The sequence below is a fragment of the Heptranchias perlo genome, chromosome 11 (assembly GCF_035084215.1).
Source record: "Heptranchias perlo isolate sHepPer1 chromosome 11, sHepPer1.hap1, whole genome shotgun sequence".
NCBI lineage: Eukaryota > Metazoa > Chordata > Chondrichthyes > Hexanchiformes > Hexanchidae > Heptranchias > Heptranchias perlo.
The window spans coordinates 70,190,547-70,210,079 of NC_090335.1; positions in this window are offsets into that span (position 1 = coordinate 70,190,547).

The following is a 19,533-nucleotide window of genomic DNA, read 5'->3' on the forward strand; positions in this document are numbered from 1 at the left end:
GGGGGGGGGGTGGGAGGGCACCTCATACACCTAACTGCAGTGAGCAGTTAAAATGGTGGCCAGCGCGATGCCAGCAGGAACGGTGCAGTAAGGCGGAACCCTCCATTGTAAAGGCCCTTGCTGGGCACCGTGGGTTAAAATCTCCCCCTTGGTTAACAAACCCGCCATTCAAAATGGAGAGGCTTGACGGATAGGAACATAGGAAGCTGGAGAAAGACTCTGTGGTCTATCTAACTGGTCTCAAAATCTCAACTTCTTAAAATATCTATCCATTTCTCCCTTAAATAAATCCTCAGCATCTACCTCCTCTCTCTGATCTGAGGAGTCTGTTCTACACATTCTCCACCACCAACATGAAACAATGAAACATGAACTTGAGCCCATGTCCCTAGTTCTAGCGTTTTTGGCAACCGCCAACATATTGTCAGGGTTCAATTTCCGTATTCCCCTTCAGAGTACTTGAATCATATGGTGCAGTGGTTGTGTTATTGGACTGGTAATCTGGAAAACCTGGATTAATAATCTATCAGAATGTGAGTTCGAATCCTACCATGGCAACTTGAGAATTCGCAATCAGTTATAAAAATCTAGTACCAGTAAATGTGACCATGAAGGTGTCAGATTGTCCCAACTGGTTCACTGGTGTCTTTTAGGGAAGGAAACTGTCTGTACCCGGTCTAGCCTATATGTGACTCCAATCACACATCAACGTAGTTGATTCTGAACTGCCCCTGAAACCACCTGCGAGGGCAGATGGGGCCTCGGTTTGATGACTCATCCAAAAGACAGCACCTCCGACAATGCAGCACGCCCTTTATACTGCACTGGATGTGTCAGCCTGGATTATAGGCTCAAGTCACTGGAGTGGGCCTTGAATCCACAGAGCTTCTGACTCAGAGGCAAGGCGCTGCCAACTGAGCCTCTGCTAACACCATTGACAGCTTCGGAAATAAAGAAACATGAATAAATCCTGATATTGAATCGCTATAATCAGCAGGGCACCTGTACTAACATTTACCATCCCCAGCCATGCCCTGACCACCGATTTTCAGCTAGCCTGTCCCTGTAGCTAATCAGATTTAAAACCGTATCCCCATTTGGCCCCGGATGGTTACATTGGATGAATTTTGACAACAAAGAGATTATGAATCAAAATGAATCACTCGGTCTGTGGAAACCAAATGATAAAACCAGAATGCACCAACCATTCCAAATCAAAAGGAACATGGCATTATGGAAATCTCTCTGACTGTTCTAAACGTTCTGAAATATGTTGTGTTAGGGAATATTCTCGGGGGTATTGTGCAAATTTTTTGACATTAATAAAGACAAAATTATTCCACCCGTACTGCGTAATTCACATCTAATGTTTAACATCTTGTGGCATCTTGTCAATGCCTCGTTTTTCACCCAGGTCACCAGGGGTCAATTATTATTAATCTTCTTCCAGTATAAAAATCCGATTACAATCCGATTCGAAAGCTCCAATACCCGTGTAAATAACATTGCTCAGATGGCGATTCATGAACTTTAAAAGATGCAGGAGATTTTAAGGCATTTCATCCGCTACCCCATCCCCCATTTTTTTCTCTCCTTTCGCCCCTCTGCTCCTGAAGGTGCTGCTTCACACCAGAGAATTGCCCCACAGATATGGCAACTCGTTGGCATCGTACTCAAAAGGCCTTGGGGTCGATTCTCACTTCGAGTATCGAATCGGCACCGGATGGGCGGATTGTCAATGAGGAGGGGTGGGGTGGGGGGGAATTTCAGCAGGCCCATCATCATAAAAAGAGAGGCAGCGTCTCTTAAAGTGAGATGCACCTTCTCTTAAAGTGAGATGCACCTTCTCTTAAAGTTAGATGCACCTTCTCTTAAAGTGAGATGCGCCCTCTCTTAAAGTGAGATGCACCCTCTCTTAAAGTGAGATCCACCTTCTCTTAAAGTTAGATGCACCTTCTCTTAAAGTGAGATGCGCCCTCTCTTAAAGTGAGATGCGCCCTCTCTTAAAGTGAGATCCACCCGCTCTTAAAGTGAGATGCACCCTCTCTTAAAGTGAGATGCACCCTCTCTTAAAGTGAGATGATTCCTCTCTTAAAGTGAGATGCGCCCTCTCTTAAAGTGAGATCCACCCGCTCTTAAAGTGAGATGCACCCTCTCTTAAAGTGAGATGCGCCCTCTCTTAAAGTGAGATGATTCCTCTCTTAAAGTGAGATGCGCCCTCTCTTAAAGTGAGATGATTCCTCTCTTAAAGTGAGATGCACCCTCTCTTAAAGTGAGATGCACCCTCTCTTAAAGTGAGATGCGCCCTCTCTTAAAGTGAGATGCACCCTCTCTTAAAGTGAGATGCACCCTCTCTTAAATTGCAGACAGCAGGTTAGCATTGCAGCTGTGTGAGGTCACATTGAGCATCAGCAATGCCCCAAGGAACACAGGACTTGCTGGATGATAAAAGGCCAAGGTGCATCTAGTTCACTTTCTACCATTCTGGTAGTCACATGATACAATGATAACGGAGTTAATGACTAATCATGGCAATCAATCTCTATCAATTAGTCTACAACAGACCCAGACGCGAGGCAAGGAAAACCCCAGTGGTGGAGAGCTTTAGGAACCATAGGTCCAAAGTCACCTGTTCCTCCCAATCATGCTACACTTCCCACACGTCATGTCATGTCTCAAGGAAGGGCGCAACGATTCTCAGATATAACCCTGGAGATTTTAGTGCAGGAAGTGAGGGCACACAAGGACCTCCTGTTCCCCTCTACTGAGACTCACATTCCCAGACTGTCCCTTGCCTGGTTACAGTGGGATGACTGGGCTAGCTGTAAGGGAAGAATGGCATTGGTGAGTTTTAAGGGCAGCAGTTCAATAGGATTGCTGGTTGATCACTTGTTCTTGGACTGCTCACACTACAGAGATGTTTGCTGATCTGCAGGTTCCCCTTCTTCTCCCAGCTCCTCCTGGTCACGTCCTGTGAGGTTTCCCACTGCTACAGGTCCTGGATCTATCCACGATCAACGGCAAAATCATGCAGGACGCAGCAAGTCACCAAGATGCGCAACACTCTGGGAGATCTGTATTGCAGTGCTCCCACTGACCAGTCCAAGGATCTTCAGATGTGGAGACAGGGAGCATGGCTGAGGTACTTTGCATCTGTCTTCACTAAAGAAGAGGATGCTGCCAATGTCACAGTAAAGGAGGAAGGGGCAGAGACGTTGAATAGGATAAGAATAGATAAAGAGGAGATACTTAAAATGTTGGCAACACTCAAGGTAGGAAAGTCACCCGGTCCGGATGGGATGCATCCTAGATTACTGAGGGAAATAACGGTTGAAATAGCGAAGGCTGTAGTCACAATCTTCCAATCTTCCTTGGATATGGGAGTGATGCCAGAAGACTGGGGAGCTGCAAATGTTACACCCCTGTTTAAAAAAGGGGAGAGGAATAAACACAGTAACTATAGGCCAGTCAGCCTATCGTCGATGGGGAGGAAACTTTTAGAGATAGTGATCCAGGACGAAAGTAATTGTCATTTGGAAAAACATGGGTTAATAAGTGACAGCCAACATGGATTTTTTAATGGCAAATCGTGCCTGACAAACCTGATTGAGCTCTTTGGAGAAGTAATGGAGACGATTGATGTTGTGGATACAGACTTTCAAAAGGTGTTTGATAAAGCGCCCCCTAATAGGTTTGTTAGCACATTGAAGCCCATGGGATTGACGGGCTGTGGCAGCGTAATTCAAATTGGCTAAGAGACAGAAATCAGAGAGTAGTGGTGAACAGTTGTTTTTCAGACTGGAGGGAAGTTTACAGTGATGTTCCCCAGGGATTGGTGTTAGGACCACTGCTCTTTTTGATGTATATTAATGACCTGGACTTGACCGGGTATAATTTCAAAGTTTGCAGATGACGCAAAGCTTGGGAATGTAGTAAACAATGTGGAGGATAGTAAGAGACTTCAGGAAGACATAGACAGACTGATGAAATGGGCAGACATGTGGCAGATGAAATTTAACACAGAGAAGTGTGAAGTGATACATTTTGGTAGGAAGAATGAGGAGAGACAAAATAAACTAAATGGTACAATATTAAAGGGGGTGCAGGAACAGAGCGAGCTGGGGGTGTACGTACACAAATCTTTGAAGGTGGCATGACTGGTTAATAAAACTGTTAAAAATGCATCTGGAATCCTGGGTTTTATAAATAGAGGCATGGGGGGGATTTTATCTCCCCAGGACGGGCAGGAGAGGGGTTAAAAATTCAATAATGGGAAACCTGATCTCTCCACCCCCCTGATCTCCCCACGGCCCCTGAGGATCTATCCATCACCTTCCCCCAATCTCTCCACGGCCCCTCTCCCGATCTCTGCACCCCCCCCCCCACCTCAATCTATGTAGGGCCCTCACCCCAGATCTCTCCATGCCCCTCCCTCGCCCCCGATCTATCCACGATCCCCATCACCGATCTATCCATGCGTCCCCCCACCCCCGGATCTATCCACGGTCTCCCACGATCTCTCTATGCCCCCTCCCTGATCTATCCACAGCCCCTCCCCCCGATCTATTCACAGCCCCATGCCCATCGATCCACGGCTCCCCGATCTCTCCCCGGCCCCCCCAAATCTCTCCATGGCGCCCCCTGATCTCTCCACGATTCCCCCCCACCCCGATCTATCCACGGCCTCCCCCTGATCTCTCCAGGGCCCCCCCTCCCCGATCTATCCACATCAACCTCCCCTCACCTGATTTCTACAAGGCCCCATCCCCAAATTTCTCCAAGGCCCCCCCCTCCACCGCGGATCTCTCTATGGACCCCTACCCCATCTATCCACAGCTCCCCCTGATCGATCCATGGTCCCCTGATCTCTCCACGGCCCACGCAAATCTCTCCAGGGCCCACCCCCCCCCATCTCTCCAAGGCCCACCCAAATCTCTCCATGGTCCCCACCCCGATCTATCCACGGCCCCCCACTGATCTCTCCATGGCCCCCCCTCAAATCTATCCACGTCCCCCCATACTGAAATCTCCACGCCCCCCTCCCCGATCTCTCCACACCGCCCTCCCCACCCCAATCTCTCCACCGTGCCCCCCACCCATCACTCCATGGCCATTTCCAATCTATCCACGCCACCTTGCCCCTGATCTACCCACGGCCCCCCCCTAATTTCTGTACAGCCGCCCCCCCAATCTATCCACGCCCACCCCGATCTCTCCGCCCACAGCCCCACCCCCGATCTCTCCACGGCCCTCCACCCCCGATCTCTCCGCCCACCCACGATCTCTCCACACCCCTCCCCGCCGATCTCTCTGCCCACCCCCAATCTCTCCGCCCACCCCCGATTTCACCACGGCCCTCCCCGCCGATCTCTCTGCCCACTCCTGATCTCACCACGGCCCTCCACCCCCAATCTCTCCGTTCGCTCCCGATCTCTCCACGGCCCTCCCCGCCGATCTCTCTGCCCACTCCCGATCTCACCACGGCCCTCCACCCCCGATCTCTCCGCCCGCTCCCGATCTCTCCACACCCCTCCCCGCCGATCTCTCTGCCCACCCCCGATCTCTCCGCCCGCTCCCGATCTCTCCACGGCCCTCCACCCCCGATCTCTCCGCCCGCTCCCGATCTCTCCACGGCCCTCCACCCCCGATCTCTCCGCCCGCTCCCGATCTCTCCACGGCCCTCCACCCCCGATCTCTCCGCCCGCTCCCGATCTCTCCACGGCCCTCCACCCCCGATCTCTCCGCCCGCTCCCGATCTCTCCACGGCCCTCCACCCCCGATCTCTCCGCCCGCTCCCGATCTCTCCACACCCCTCCCCGCCGATCTCTCTGCCCACCCCCGATCTCTCCGTCCGCTCCCGATCTCTCCACGGCCCTCCACCCCCGATCTCTCCGCCCGCTCCCGATCTCTCCACGGCCCTCCACCCCCGATCTCTCCGCCCGCTCCCGATCTCCCCACAGCCCCGCCCCACCCCCGATCTCTCCCACGACGGTAAGCGAGGTAGTAAATCCGACTCCACGATATTAATTCCTCGGCTGCCCGGCTTCCATCAGGCAAAGGGAACTGAAATCAGCCCTCACATGTTTAAATTGCCCATGTGAATCGAGAGCATTAGAAAGAAAACCTGTGTTTATTGGCAGACTTGTGTGTGCTGGCACCAGTCTGACACATCACTTTTGAGCGACGTTGTCACATTGTTTTGGATAATAAGTCACATATAATAAAGCCAATTTTACTATAATACTTAGCAGGCAATAATACACAGAGTTTTACTCGATATTCCCTTGCCAATGATGAAAGACAGATTGGTTTACAATCCAAATTTTGAGTGAACGGACACATTTGGCAGATTTGTAAGTGTTTAAAATCCAGGCAGCTCCTCTATCGGCGTAGTGAGTAAATGTGATATATAAGGGGAGGGTCGATCCCTGGGCTGTACTGAGTCACTTCATCACCACGGCTGCGCCAGTAGGGTCACCACAGTCAGCCTCACTGCCCACTGGCAAGGGGAAGGCAAAGAGGGGCCATGGTGCCCACCCCTGATCGCTCATCCATGGAACCCTACTGGAATGTGTGTGTGTGTGTGTGTGTGTTTGTGTGTGTTTGTGTGTGTGTTTGTGTGCGTTTGTCTATGTTTGTGTATGTGTGTGTTTGTTTCTGTGTATGTTTGTGTATATGTGTATTTGTGTGTGTTTGTATGTGTGTCTGTGTCTGTGTGTGTTTGTGTATGTTCCTGTTTGTGTGTGTGTTTGCGTGTGTCTGTGTGTTTGTGTGTGTGTTTGTGTGCGTTTGTCTATATTTGTGTATGTGTGTGTATCTGTGTGTGTTTATGTGTATTTGTGTATTTGTGTGTGTTTGTTTCTGTGTATGTTTGTGTATATGTGTATTTGTGTGTGTTTGTATGTGTGTCTGTGTTTGTGTGTGTTTGTGTGTGTCTGTGTGTTTGTGTGTGTCTGTGTATGTTTGTATGTGTGTCTGTGTGTGTTTGTGTATGTTTGTATGTGTGTGTTTGCGTGTGTTTGTGTGTGTGTGTGTGTATCTGTGTTTGTGTATGTGTTTTGTGTGTTTGTTTGTGTGTGTGGTATGTGTGTATTTGTGCGTGGTATGTGTGTTTGTGTATATGTGCGTGTATGAATGACAGGCGAGGATAAGGTCAAGATTGGCTGTGTGCCTAAACTAATAAATGAAGAACCCATTCAGGTGAGGTGCTTAAGGTTGCTCAGCGGCCACTAAACCGTATCCCACAGGAGTCAGGCCATCTGGAGAAGAAAACTACAGGGAGAAAAAAAGGTTTTTAAAAGTGCTCTCGTCGACAACCTGCAGGTCGACAAGTTGCTTTTCCTGCGTCTTCATACAACCTTGACAGCTGTGTTAAACATTGTGCCCAAACAAAAGGAAGAAAAGAGCTTCCCAGCACCGGAGACACTTGTGTGCAATTTTCGAGGAGGTTGTCTTGATCTCCAGCTATAACTTCAGCCGGAGATCACCGGGAACCCTGGAGAAATGGGGTCCACGTATTAAGACAACTGTTTCTCCAAGGTTTCCGCTGAGATGTTAAGCTGGGAGATTGGGACAATCCCACAGAAATTCTCCCCTACTATGAATAAAGGTGATGTGGAGATGCCGGTGATGGACTGGGGTTGACAATTGTAAACAATTTTACAACACCAAGTTACAGTCCAACAAATTTATTTTAAATTCCACAAGCTTTCGGAGGCTTCCTCCTTCCTCAGGTGAACGGTGTGGAAATGAAATTTTCGAATCCTTCGCATTTGAAAATCACAGAACAATGCCTGGTGATTACTGCCCGTTGCCAAGGCAATCACAGTGAGCAGACAGAAAGGTGTCACCTAAAAGGCCACCGAATATACAAACCCCCCAAAAAAAAGAGAGAGAGAGAAGGAATACAGTCAATGACCCGTTATATTAAAAACAGATAACATTTGTTCGCTGGTGGGGTTACGTGTAGTGTGACATGAACCCAAGATCCCGGTTGAGGCCGTCCTCATGGGTGCGGAACTTGGCTATCAATTTCTGCTCGACGATTTTGCGTTGTCGTGTGTCTCGAAGGCCGCCTTGGAGTACGCTTACCCGAAGGTCGGTGGCTGAATGTCCCTGACTGCTGAAGTGTTCCCCGACTGGGAGGGAACCCTCCTGTTTGGCGATGGACACCGCGCAACAATCGCCAAACAGGAGGGTTCCCTCCCAGTCGGGGAACACTTCAGCAGTCATGGACATTCAGCCACCGACCTTCGGGTAAGCGTACTCCAAGGCGGCCTTCGAGACACACGACAACGCAAAATCGTCGAGCAGAAATTGATAGCCAAGTTCCGCACCCATGAGGACGGCCTCAACCGGGATCTTGGGTTCATGTCACACTACACGTAACCCCACCAGCGAACAAATGTTATCTGTTTTTAATATAACGGGTCATTGACTGTATTCCTTCTCTCTCTCTCTCTTTTTTTTGGGGGGTTTGTATATTCGGTGGCATTGTTCTGTGATTTTAAAATGCGAAGGATTCGAAAATTTCATTTCCACACCGTTCACCTGAGGAAGGAGGAAGCCTCCGAAAGCTTGTGGGATTTAAAATAAATTTGTTGGACTATAACTTGGTGTTGTAAAATTGTTTACAATGAATAAAGGTAGTCAGCTCCCAGTTACATTCATACCAAATATTGCAAATATGGCCTTACAGGTCATTGACAATGTCCAGGTAGGAGTACAGGGGCTGAACATCCCTGAAGGCAGCGATGAAATTGCCCCAAAAGAGATCTGTGCAAGGGCCACAATGAACTTTTGCTTCACTAAATTCTCATGGGCTGATTTTAGCCCTCGAGAATTTAACTTTCGCCAGTGGCGGAAAACGGGAGGCAGCGAACCGGCCGCCCGTTTTACGGCCCCCACCCGATTCTCGAGGGGTGGGGTGTACAACCGGCAGCCAATCCACTAACGCCACTGCCGAAAGTTAAAGTCAGCCCCTCACGTTCATATGTGCGGGTCATTTAAGTTCAGCTTCAGCTTCGAGCCAGCAGCTAGCACTTTGCATAACGTTTAAGGTGGTATCAGAGAACGAGGCAGCAGAAAGAGAAAGAGCTCCATGTACTGCTCACATCTGTTTCAATGTTAATCACTTCAAGGATCCGCAGCACTGAGGGGAACATGCTGAAAGCTTAACAGGTATGGCTAGTTCTTGCTGTATTAACACTGGCAGCCTTGTGTCTTTTGATGCCAGACACGAATGAAATCAGTCCACTATGTCCTAATTTATCAACCTGGGTCATCTTCTGCCATTAAGACTTTTCAGTGAATGCAAAATTGCTTATTGCACAATGAACTTGGATGGTTGCCTAGCACTAGTTATCAGTGTCAATGCATTTTCCAAAACTCCCCTCATGATTTGTGTATTGTGCAACTGTTCTTTTGGCTTACCCCCCTCGCTTTATCATGTATTGGGGCATGAAAGTCACTCTGTTCACTTCTCCGTGTTCTTTCCACCAGGTCAGTGACCCCTCTGGGTCAGTGTCCCCTCTGGATCAGTCTCTTCCTTTCCTGTTTAACCCTCCTGTGGGCCAACCTTCTCAGCTGTTCGCCGGATGTGTACGTCTTGCTCTCCTCACCATCGTCTCCGATATCAGCTCTCTCCTACGCCGGCTTGCTGCATGCCAAGTTTTGGAATGGACAGTTTGGTTTTTGAGCGAGTTGTCCAGAAATTTCTAAGATGTAAACCAAAGGCTTTAGCCAAAGGCTAAAAACTGGCGATAATAGCAGACTAATGGTTAATGCCTTTGTGTGACATTCCACTGTTTTAACCAAAACTTGTATAAGATCTGGCCCAGAACATATAGAGTAGCCACAGCATTTATGTGCCTGGTCCAGTTAGGTTTCTGGTCAATGGTGACCCCCAGGATGTTGATAGTTGGCAACTTGCCAATGGTAATGCCATTGAATGTCAAGGGGAGATGGTTAGGCTCTCTCTTGTGTGGCGCAAATGTTACTTGCCACTTACCTGGCCAAGCGTGGATGTTGTCCAGGTCTTGCTGCATGGAGGCATGGGCTGCTTCAATATCTGAGGAATTTCCAAATGGAGCTGAACACTGTTCAATCAACAGCGCATCATTGAGGATGGGAATATTCATGGAGCCTCCTCGTCCTCCCGTTTGAGGTTTAATTGTCCACCATTATTCACGACTGGATGTGGCAGGGATGCAGAGCTTTGACCTGATCCATTGGTTGTGGGCTTGCTTAGCTCTCTATAGCATGCTGCCTTCACTTGCATTTACTCCTGGGTTGGAGCTTCACCGGGTTGGCACCTCATTTTCTGGGAGCCTGCTGCTGCTCCCAGCATGCTTCTCCTTGTTGAACCAAGGTTGGTCATCTGGCTTGATGGTGATGGAGCAATGAGGGAGATGCCGGGCCATGAGGTTATAGATTGTGGTGATATACAATTCTACTCCTCTGATGGCATGCAATGTCTCATAGATGCTAGATCTGTTCTTAACATATTTCACTTAGCACAGTGGTAGTGCCACACGACACGATGGAGGGTGTCCTCAGTGTGAAAACAGGACTTGGTCTGCATAAGGACTGTGCAGTCATGACAGACGTATCTGTATCAGGCAGGTTGGTAAGGACGAGGTCAAGTAGGTTAGTTCCTCGTGTTGGTTCCCTCACCACCTGCTGCAAGCCCAATCTGGCAGCTATGTCCTTCAGGCCTCGGCCAGCTTGGTCAGTGGTGGCACTATCATGCCAATCAGTGACAGACATTAATGTCCCCCACCCAGAGTACATTCTGTCCACTTGATTCCTTCAATGTTTCCATCATGTGGTGTTCTACATGGAGGAGTACAGTTTCATCAGCTGAAGGAGGGCAGTAGGTGGTAATCAGCAGGAGATGTCAATGTCGAGGACTCCCAGGAACACTCCCTACCCCTACCCCTCCCCCCGACTGTATACCACCATGCCACCACCTTGGACAGTACATACCCAGGGATGGTGATGGAGGAGTCTGGGACGTTGGCTGACAGGTATGAATCTGAGTATGACTATGTCAGGCTGTTCCTTGACTAGCCTGTGGGACAGCTCTCCTAACTTTGGCACCAGCCCCCAGATGTTAAAAAAGCATATGGGATCCTGGGCTTTATAAGTTGAGGCATAGAGTACAAAAGTATGGAAGTCATAACGAACTTTTATAAAACACTGGTTCGACCACAACTGGAGTATTGTGTCCAGTTCTGGGCACCACACTTTAGGAAAGATGTGAAGACCTTAGAGAGGGTGCAGAAAAGATTTACTAGAATGATTCCAGGGATGAGGGACTTTAGTTACGTGGATAGACTGGAAAAGCTGGGGTTGTTCTCCTTAGAACATAGAAGGTTGCAAGGAGATTTGATAGAGGTATTCAAAATCATGAAGGGTCTAGACAGAGTAGATAGAGAGAAACTGTTCCCATTGGTGGAAGGGTCAAGAACCAGAGGACATAGGTTTAAGGTGATTGGCAAAAGAACCAAAGGTGATATGAGGAAAAACTTTTTTACACAGCGAGTGGTTAGGATCTGGAATGCACTGACTGAGGGGGTGGTGGAGGCAGATTCAATCATGGCCTTCAAAAAGGAACTGGATAAATACTTGAAAGGAAAAAAATTGCAGAGCTACGGGGATAGGGCAGGGGAGTGGGACTAGCTGGATTGCTCTTGCATAGAGCCAGTGCTGACTCGATGGGCCGAATGGCCTCCTTCTGTACTGTAACCTTTCTATGATTCTATGTTAGTGAGGAGGACTTTGCCGGGATGATTGGGTTGGCTGTGCCTTTACCCTGTTCTGATGCGATGCCTAAATCACAACCGAGTGGTCCGACCAGTTTTATTCTTCAGCGGTTTGATACAGCTGAGTAACTTGCTCAGCCACTTCAAAAGGCAGTTAGGAGTCAACCACGTTGTCGTGGGACAGGAGTCACATAACAGGCCAGACCGGGTAAGAACGGCAGGTTTCCTTGCCTAAGGGACATTAGTGAATCAGTTGTGTTTTGATGACAATTTGACAGACTCATGGTCAATTTTACTGATACCAGCTTTTTAATTCCAGATTTTTTTTTAATTGAATTCAAAGCCCAAACTGCTGTGGTGGGATTTGAACTCACATTCACTGGATTACTAGTCCAGGCCTCTGGACCTCGGTTGCACTGTACTCCATAAATAAATGATAATTGCTAATTCCGTGACATTCACAGCACAGATAAACACACAGACTTAATTTCATAAGAACCTAAGTCTGCTATTTTGATGTGAGGACAACACAAGTGATGGGAGGATGTCTAGGTCATTAACAAAGAGCTCTTCGGTTCCGAACTCCTGGGTAAGAATGAGTCTTGAGGATGCAGCAAGTAGGAAGAGCACACAGGATAAAGTGCCTGAAGCTTAAGAAGAGTAAGAAAAGAAAGCTCAGAGCAGCTCTGACCATAGAGTATTCATTTAAAAAAAGAGTGAAACTAAATGGAGAATGAGAATACAGAGGATGGAGGGGATTACCGATTGAATGAACTGACTCTGTTTCGTTTCTAGTTTTAGGCACTGCCTGCCAACACTGATTTTCTCAGTTTCCCGTAGATTATGAGTTTTCCTTGTTATGCTTCCTCTATTTGATTTTAGGATCCTCTTTTCCCAAAAGTACAGAAATTCCCATCAGATGGGGAAGATTTAATACATGCTTCGTCACTCTAGCTATTACGTAATGATTGTATTAACGTTAAATGTTGGAAAAGCCCAATCCTTCGGTTTAAAAGGTCCTGATTTGAGTCCAAAACAACTCGAATTTCCTTGCCTGAAGCTTCTGACTCCTTGTTGGTCCCACTGCCATTGGCTGCACCCCACTACTTTGCTCAAGTGGCCATTCTTTATGTGTGAGCCCATGCGATGAGTGTTATCAGGCTCTTTGACAATGGGGGGCATCACAATTCAGCCCAATCCTGTCCTCGCTTGTGGGTTGAAATTGTGTGATATTAGAAACAAAGGCAATTGCATGAATTTCCTTTGGCCCTTGTTTTAATGCCGTCAGGACCGATATTGTATCACTTCAATCCAGTGACATTTGTATTTACCAGCAGGAGGGTCACTGAGTGAAAACACTGCCTGTTTTTTATTGCCCCTTCCAGGGGTACAGAAGCCAATTGTTTTTCCCTTCCAGAGCCAGGTTGAGATCAGCTAACTCAGCACAGACTGATGTACGAATCATTTAGCCCTTTCATTAAAATTGTGCTTGGAGGAACTTGGCATAAACACACTTATCTGTTTGTTACTAATATCACACAGCACAATTTCAAGACCTAAGAGACTGGACTTTCCTCATTGTCTTGTCGGTGGAGCTGTGAGGAGTAAAAGGAGTAAGACTAATATATAGGGAAACATGACAAGGAGGCATGACAGAAATAGCATGATGGAAAAGTATTACAGGAAGTAGGAGTTACACTTATAGGAAGTGCCCACTATACACAAAACCTTTATTATACTATAGATGGGCAGACAGACAGAGAGAATTCAAACTATCGATAATTCATGGAGAGTGACCTTGCAAATTCTCAACAGTACATGATCACGTGGATAATTGATCACGTGGATAATCGATCATTATCCACGTGATCAACTGGTCTACCACCGTGTGCCTATTGTGACCCTGTCCCATTTTCCGGGGTGACCTAATTATAATAACCTTATATGGGCTGCCAATGCTAAAACTGCCTTTCACTGGTATCTCACCCACCATGGGGAGGGAGAGAGGGAGGGGCCAGACAATCCAAAGCCGCTGCAGCATTTAAAGTGATGCAGCAGCTTAAAGGAGAAGACATCAAAAAGTCAGCTCTTTCATTGGGAGCTGAAAGTTCTGTTCCCATCGTGTCTGGAAGCAAAGCTTCTGTGCCCAAAAGCACTCACATTTTTGGACTCATCTGTGGAAGAATTACTGCCCCAAATTTATCAGAGGAGAAATCTCAATTTTTGCTATAAGCAAAACAGATCAACAAAATGGGATGTTAAAGCCTAGTCGGAGGATGTGGGCACAACACTTAGTGTCACCTCAGCCACCCCAGACACTGCAACCCAGTGCAGGAAAAAATTCAGTGACCTAACTTAAGTTGGAGAGGTAAGAAGAGGCTGTGACACCTTATAAGAAAGCAATGCAATAAGTCTCATTCACACTTACAACTACCGTGCCTTTACTGTTTTGAAGCACTTCACCATATAACCATGATTGTGCCAGGGAGCGGGGGGGGTCCTGCAAATTCATGCCCCCATCCAACATCTTCAAATGTGTGTTACTTGACTGTACTTACTTGGTCACTGCACTTTTGTTGCAGCTCCATAACGGTTTGCTTGCTGTGGGATTCAATGTAATGGCAATCTGCGGGTAATCATAATGTCTACTTTCTTCTTGCAGGAGAATGCCGCACTTAATCAATGCCAGTGATGTGCCACAGGGTCGGGGCCCCCATTATCACGTTCACTTGCTGCAGGTGATGAGGAAGTCCTCGAGCTATTGGGTTGGGCAGACCATTGAGGGAGACGGGCAAGTTAGAGGTCAGATGCCAGTTGTTAAGTTTGTTGTAACAATCTATTCCTCTTCCTTCTCATGCTGTGCCACTACTCAGAGCCTTTCAGCAAATTACATCATGTATCTCCCTCTAATGAAAGTCAAATGTAACCTTTGCTTCTAGAATTGAATTATTACTATCAACACGCATTGCCATTGTTCCTCGTTTGGTTTGCCATTTCTGTGCAACTAGATACGTTATTAAACCTCGCAGTTGTGAAATATTATACCAAAAGTTTCATGCTGAAAAATAGGAATTGCAGAGGGAAGGGTCATACTTGTGTGACAGTTTTGAGGTGTCACTTGGAAAAGGCATGGGCCTGTTCGCTGTCTGAGCTGCAGATGTTGCATGACATGTTGTGCCACGGATTGGCAGGACTCGGCCATGTGTATGGCCCAAGGACACCTTAAAAGGAAATTAGAAAAATGCCATTTTTTTTACTATATAAGGGAATTGCCTAGCATGTCCAGGGGTCTGCTGTGGCTCAGTTGGTAGTAATGTTCCTCTGAACCGGAATGTTATGGGTTTATAGTCCTACTCCAGAGACTTGAGCACATAATCTAGGTCGACAGTTCAGTATTGAGGGAGCGCTGTACTGTCGGAGGTGTCGCCTTTTGGATGAGATGTTAAACTGAGGCCCCGTCTGCTCTCTCAAGGGGACATAGAAGATCCCATAGTGCTGTTTCGAAGAAGAGCCGAGGATGTATCCCTGGTATCCTGGCCAATATTTATCCCTGAACCAACATCATTAAAAAATAGATTATCTGCTCATTGTCTCATTGCTGTTTGTGGGAGCTTGTTGTGCTTGAATTGGCTATTGTATTTCCTACATTACAACAGTGACTACACTTCAAAAGTACTTAATTGACTGTAGAGGGCTTTGGGACATCCTGAGATCGTGAAAGGTGCTATATAAATGCAAGTCTTCCTTTCTTTAATATTTGCTTCTCTTCCTAAAAGAAGATTGAAATGAAATCTTACTCTTAAGGTATTGGGTTCTTTGCCTGGGATTTGCGAGGAGAATCTGAATCATACCGTGGAGGATGAGTCATGAGATTGGGTATGGTCACTTGCCCACAAGCATACAAAGTGTTCCAGAAACAAAATAAATGTAAGGTTCGTCATCAGTGACATAGCACTGTGGTTTGGTTCCACTCGAAGTTAAGCTGAATGTGATGTGGGGATAAAGGATCCTGATTCCAGCTGCTGTGGTAATATCCCAAAGCCCATCGTTTTGTTAAATGCTCTGGTGGGAGTCAAGGGAGCTAATGGGTATTCTGATAGGTTAGTGTGAGTATATACTTCAAGGAGGGTCCAAGTTTTCTCTCTGTGGACTGCTTAGCTTCACACCAGACAGCCTTGTGGGCCAGACATAAAATTTAACTGAAATGTTCCTATCAATCTGCATTCGTGTCGAGTTAGAGATACCTACCAATCTTGGTATTGAGATTTAGGATTTATTCATCACTAGTTACGCTAACGTACAAGTAGATATAAAGCAGCGTGAGGCAGCTCCCGCTAGGTTAAGACACTCAGACCATTTATGGGAGCGAGCGACACCTCCGAACCCAAGAAGATGGCTCCTTCAAGGTCACTGGAGCACCCACTGAGCCTGTGCAGTTGAACGCAGCCAATCAGGAAGCGGCTAATGAAATGATGTGAGAAGGTAGTGTTGGAGCAAAAGCTGTTGCACTGTGATGGACTCTCTCTAATGTACTTAACCCCACATCACCCCGAAGAAAGTGAATAACCACAGAGAACACTGCCGAGAAGAGATCAAAACTCCCACAGGAAATCAAAACTCCTGAGTTTTCGTTACATTATTCAATTCTGGCAGAAGGACAAGAGCAACAGGTGTTTGGGAACAACCAAGTTCCCCTCCAAGTCACACTCCATCCCGACTTAGATATACATCTGCCGTTCCCTCATCGTCACTGGGTCAAAATCCTGGAACTCCCTATCTAACAGTATTGTAGGAGCACCTTTACCACACAGACTGCTGCGGTTCAAGAAGAAGGCCCACCACCACCTTCTCAAGGGCAACTAGGGACAGGCAATAAATATCGGCCTTGCCAAAGAAATCCACATCCTGAGAAAGAATTTTTTTAAAGATTGCACTCCACAGTTGACCTTCCCATGACCCCCCAAAAAACATAATCATGTTATTCCATCCATGTTATTGAGACTTTACCCCCATCACTAACTAAATAGAATGGATCATGTAATTTCTATAGAGTGATATGGGCCAAGTGCAGGCAATTGGGACTAGCTTAGTGGTATAAACTGGGCGACATGGACATGTTGGGCCGAAGGGCCTGTTTCCATGTTGTAAACTTCTATGATTCTATGATTATAGGTGGCTGGAAGGATTTTGCAGTAACTAAAGACATACTCCAGTAATTTTCCCAGAGGAAACACAGGAGAAACGGTAATATTTTCACCCATTCCCTGTGATTTGATGACCTTCCCATGACCCCCCAAAAAACGAAACCATGTTATTCCATCGATGTTATTAACCATTTAATCATCTATGGGATAGAATTTTCACGGGGGTTTCGCGATCTCTCACCATAACATCAGCAGAAATCCCGGGGAAAGGGTGAAAACAACTGCTTGTGCCGTTTCGCCTGGCTCTCCTCCGATCTTCTACTGAAGTTACGGAGGACAATTGGGAGAACCCCTGGGAAAATCACTGGAATATGTCTCTACTTACTGCAAAATCCAGCCGTCTGTAATATTATGTGATCCACTCTATTTAGATAGTGATGGGGGCAAAGACTCAAACTGGGAAACTGTTTCCACCGGCAGGAGGGTCGGTAATCAAAGGACATAGATTTAAAATAATTGGCAAAAAAGCCAGGGGGGAAATGAGGAGAAATTTATTTTATGCTGCGAGTTGTAATGATCTGGAATACACTGCCTGAAAGGGTGGTGGAAGCAGATTCAATAGTAACTCTCAAAAGGGAATTGGATAAATATTTGAAAAGAAAAAAATTTGCAGGGCGATGGGGAAAGAGTAGGGGGTATGGAACTAATTGGATAGCTCTTTCAGAGAGCCGGCACAGGCACGATGGGCCGAATGACCTCTTTCTGTGCTGTAAGATTCTATGATTGTAAGAGGGGTGGTTTAGTTTAGCTGGTTTAGGTTTTGCTACTTTACACAGGTGAGTATATGGAATAGACGACAGTCCCCATCGCTTATAGCAACAACAACTTGCATTTATATAGCACCTTTAACATAATAAAAGTCCCAAGGTGTGTTCGTGCAAATGTGATTTGCCTGCTGTGTGCGATGGCCAGTATAACAGGGTAATCATTGTAATATGGTCAACAACGTACACAGAAATAACTCAACCTGGACTATCCGACTCTTTGAATACTATCACTCTTGTGACACTACACAACTGGAGTGGCCCCTGGTGTACATTGCCACGATAGTGGTGTAAGTCCCAATAAAACTAAAGCAAAAGTAAAATGACTGACCAATGCTTCTACGTTACACCATTGCAATACTCGTGTTTCCCAGTTGCTTTCAGAGACATATTTTCAAAGTGTACAGGTCACCTTAAGAACTTTGTAAACATCGGTTTGAATGTTTCTAATGTCGAGAAAGGGCAAGCTCCCTTTGACATTTTACAAACACGGAAAAAAACCTGGCTGCCGAGGATAGTGGAGCTCTGTACTGTACTTGTAGCCAATGAAATGTGCCTCCTTGCTCTTTTTTGTTGCCCAAGTGAGCGACACCTCCAGCTAAAGCCTCCGTGACTTTGGGGTGCCTTAGGAGAGCAAATTATCAGAGATTTTCTAAAATTGGCCAAGTTTTTTTATTCTCTCTATTTCAGCCTTCCGATAAATGGTCAGAGACCCTTCTACCCGAAATAAATGGAGCATCTGAGAGGCTATAACCGTCAACTTTGAAATTGACGTCAGTACGAATGGATAATGGTTATCGCTTTTTGGACAATATAAGCAACTGTCTGTTTTGAATGTGGACATTTTAAGTTGTGGGGATTGCACTAGGAAAGACGAATGTTACAAGGTTCCGCTCCTGATGAGGAGCTTCACTAGAAGGGAGTGCTGGTCACAGAATCAGCCCTAGGGTGTAATAGCTCTACCTCTGATCCACACTCCTCGTCTACTTGGGCTCCATTCGGTTAGAGGAGCCTTGCAAACTTTACCGATAAAGCATGCAAATTCAAAAAGGAGCTGGATAGATATTTGGCAGAGAAAGGGGTTGAGGGGTATGAGAGATAAAATCTTTTGACATTGTGGGCTGTATTAGATGCATACCATGCGGTCTTGGGGACCATATATTAGGGGAGATTTTCCTGGGTCTGTTCCCAGGTGCAGTGGCTCATGGGGGCACAGTGAATGTTGGAAAATTGGCAGGTGGGAAAACAAATACCTCGATAGGAACCTGCCTGATTTTCTTCCATTTAAATGAAGGGAGGAAAATTAGGCAGTTTCTTTTATAGGTGCAGACTGAGGAAAATCTCCCCTACGAAAGTAATGCTCCCATTAATTTACATACGCCTGAAACCGCTGGCACTAACAGGCCTGGGTACTCCGATTTGGGATTGATCCATAAGTGAGGCAGCAATGCTAAAAGCAAACCCTTTGCAAACATCTTAGGCCCAGGAGATGAAAAGAGGACAAACCAGCACATGAGGACTGTAAGTGCAAGTAGCACTGAGTTGCCTGGACTCAGGCAGATTGCCAATGCTTGGGGGCACATATGGACCGCAGATTGGACATATGGTGTAGGATATTTTTCAAACGTCAGGACTGCACTGATCTCTTTTGGCCCTGTTCTTTCCTACGATTCAAGTAACATTTTTCATTTAAGCTCATCTTGTATCCATTATAATATCACATTGTGTTCCTTTTGTTACCGCTGTTGCAATAGTCTCTCTCTATCCGTCTCCTGTTTGCTACTTTCCCACAGTGATTGG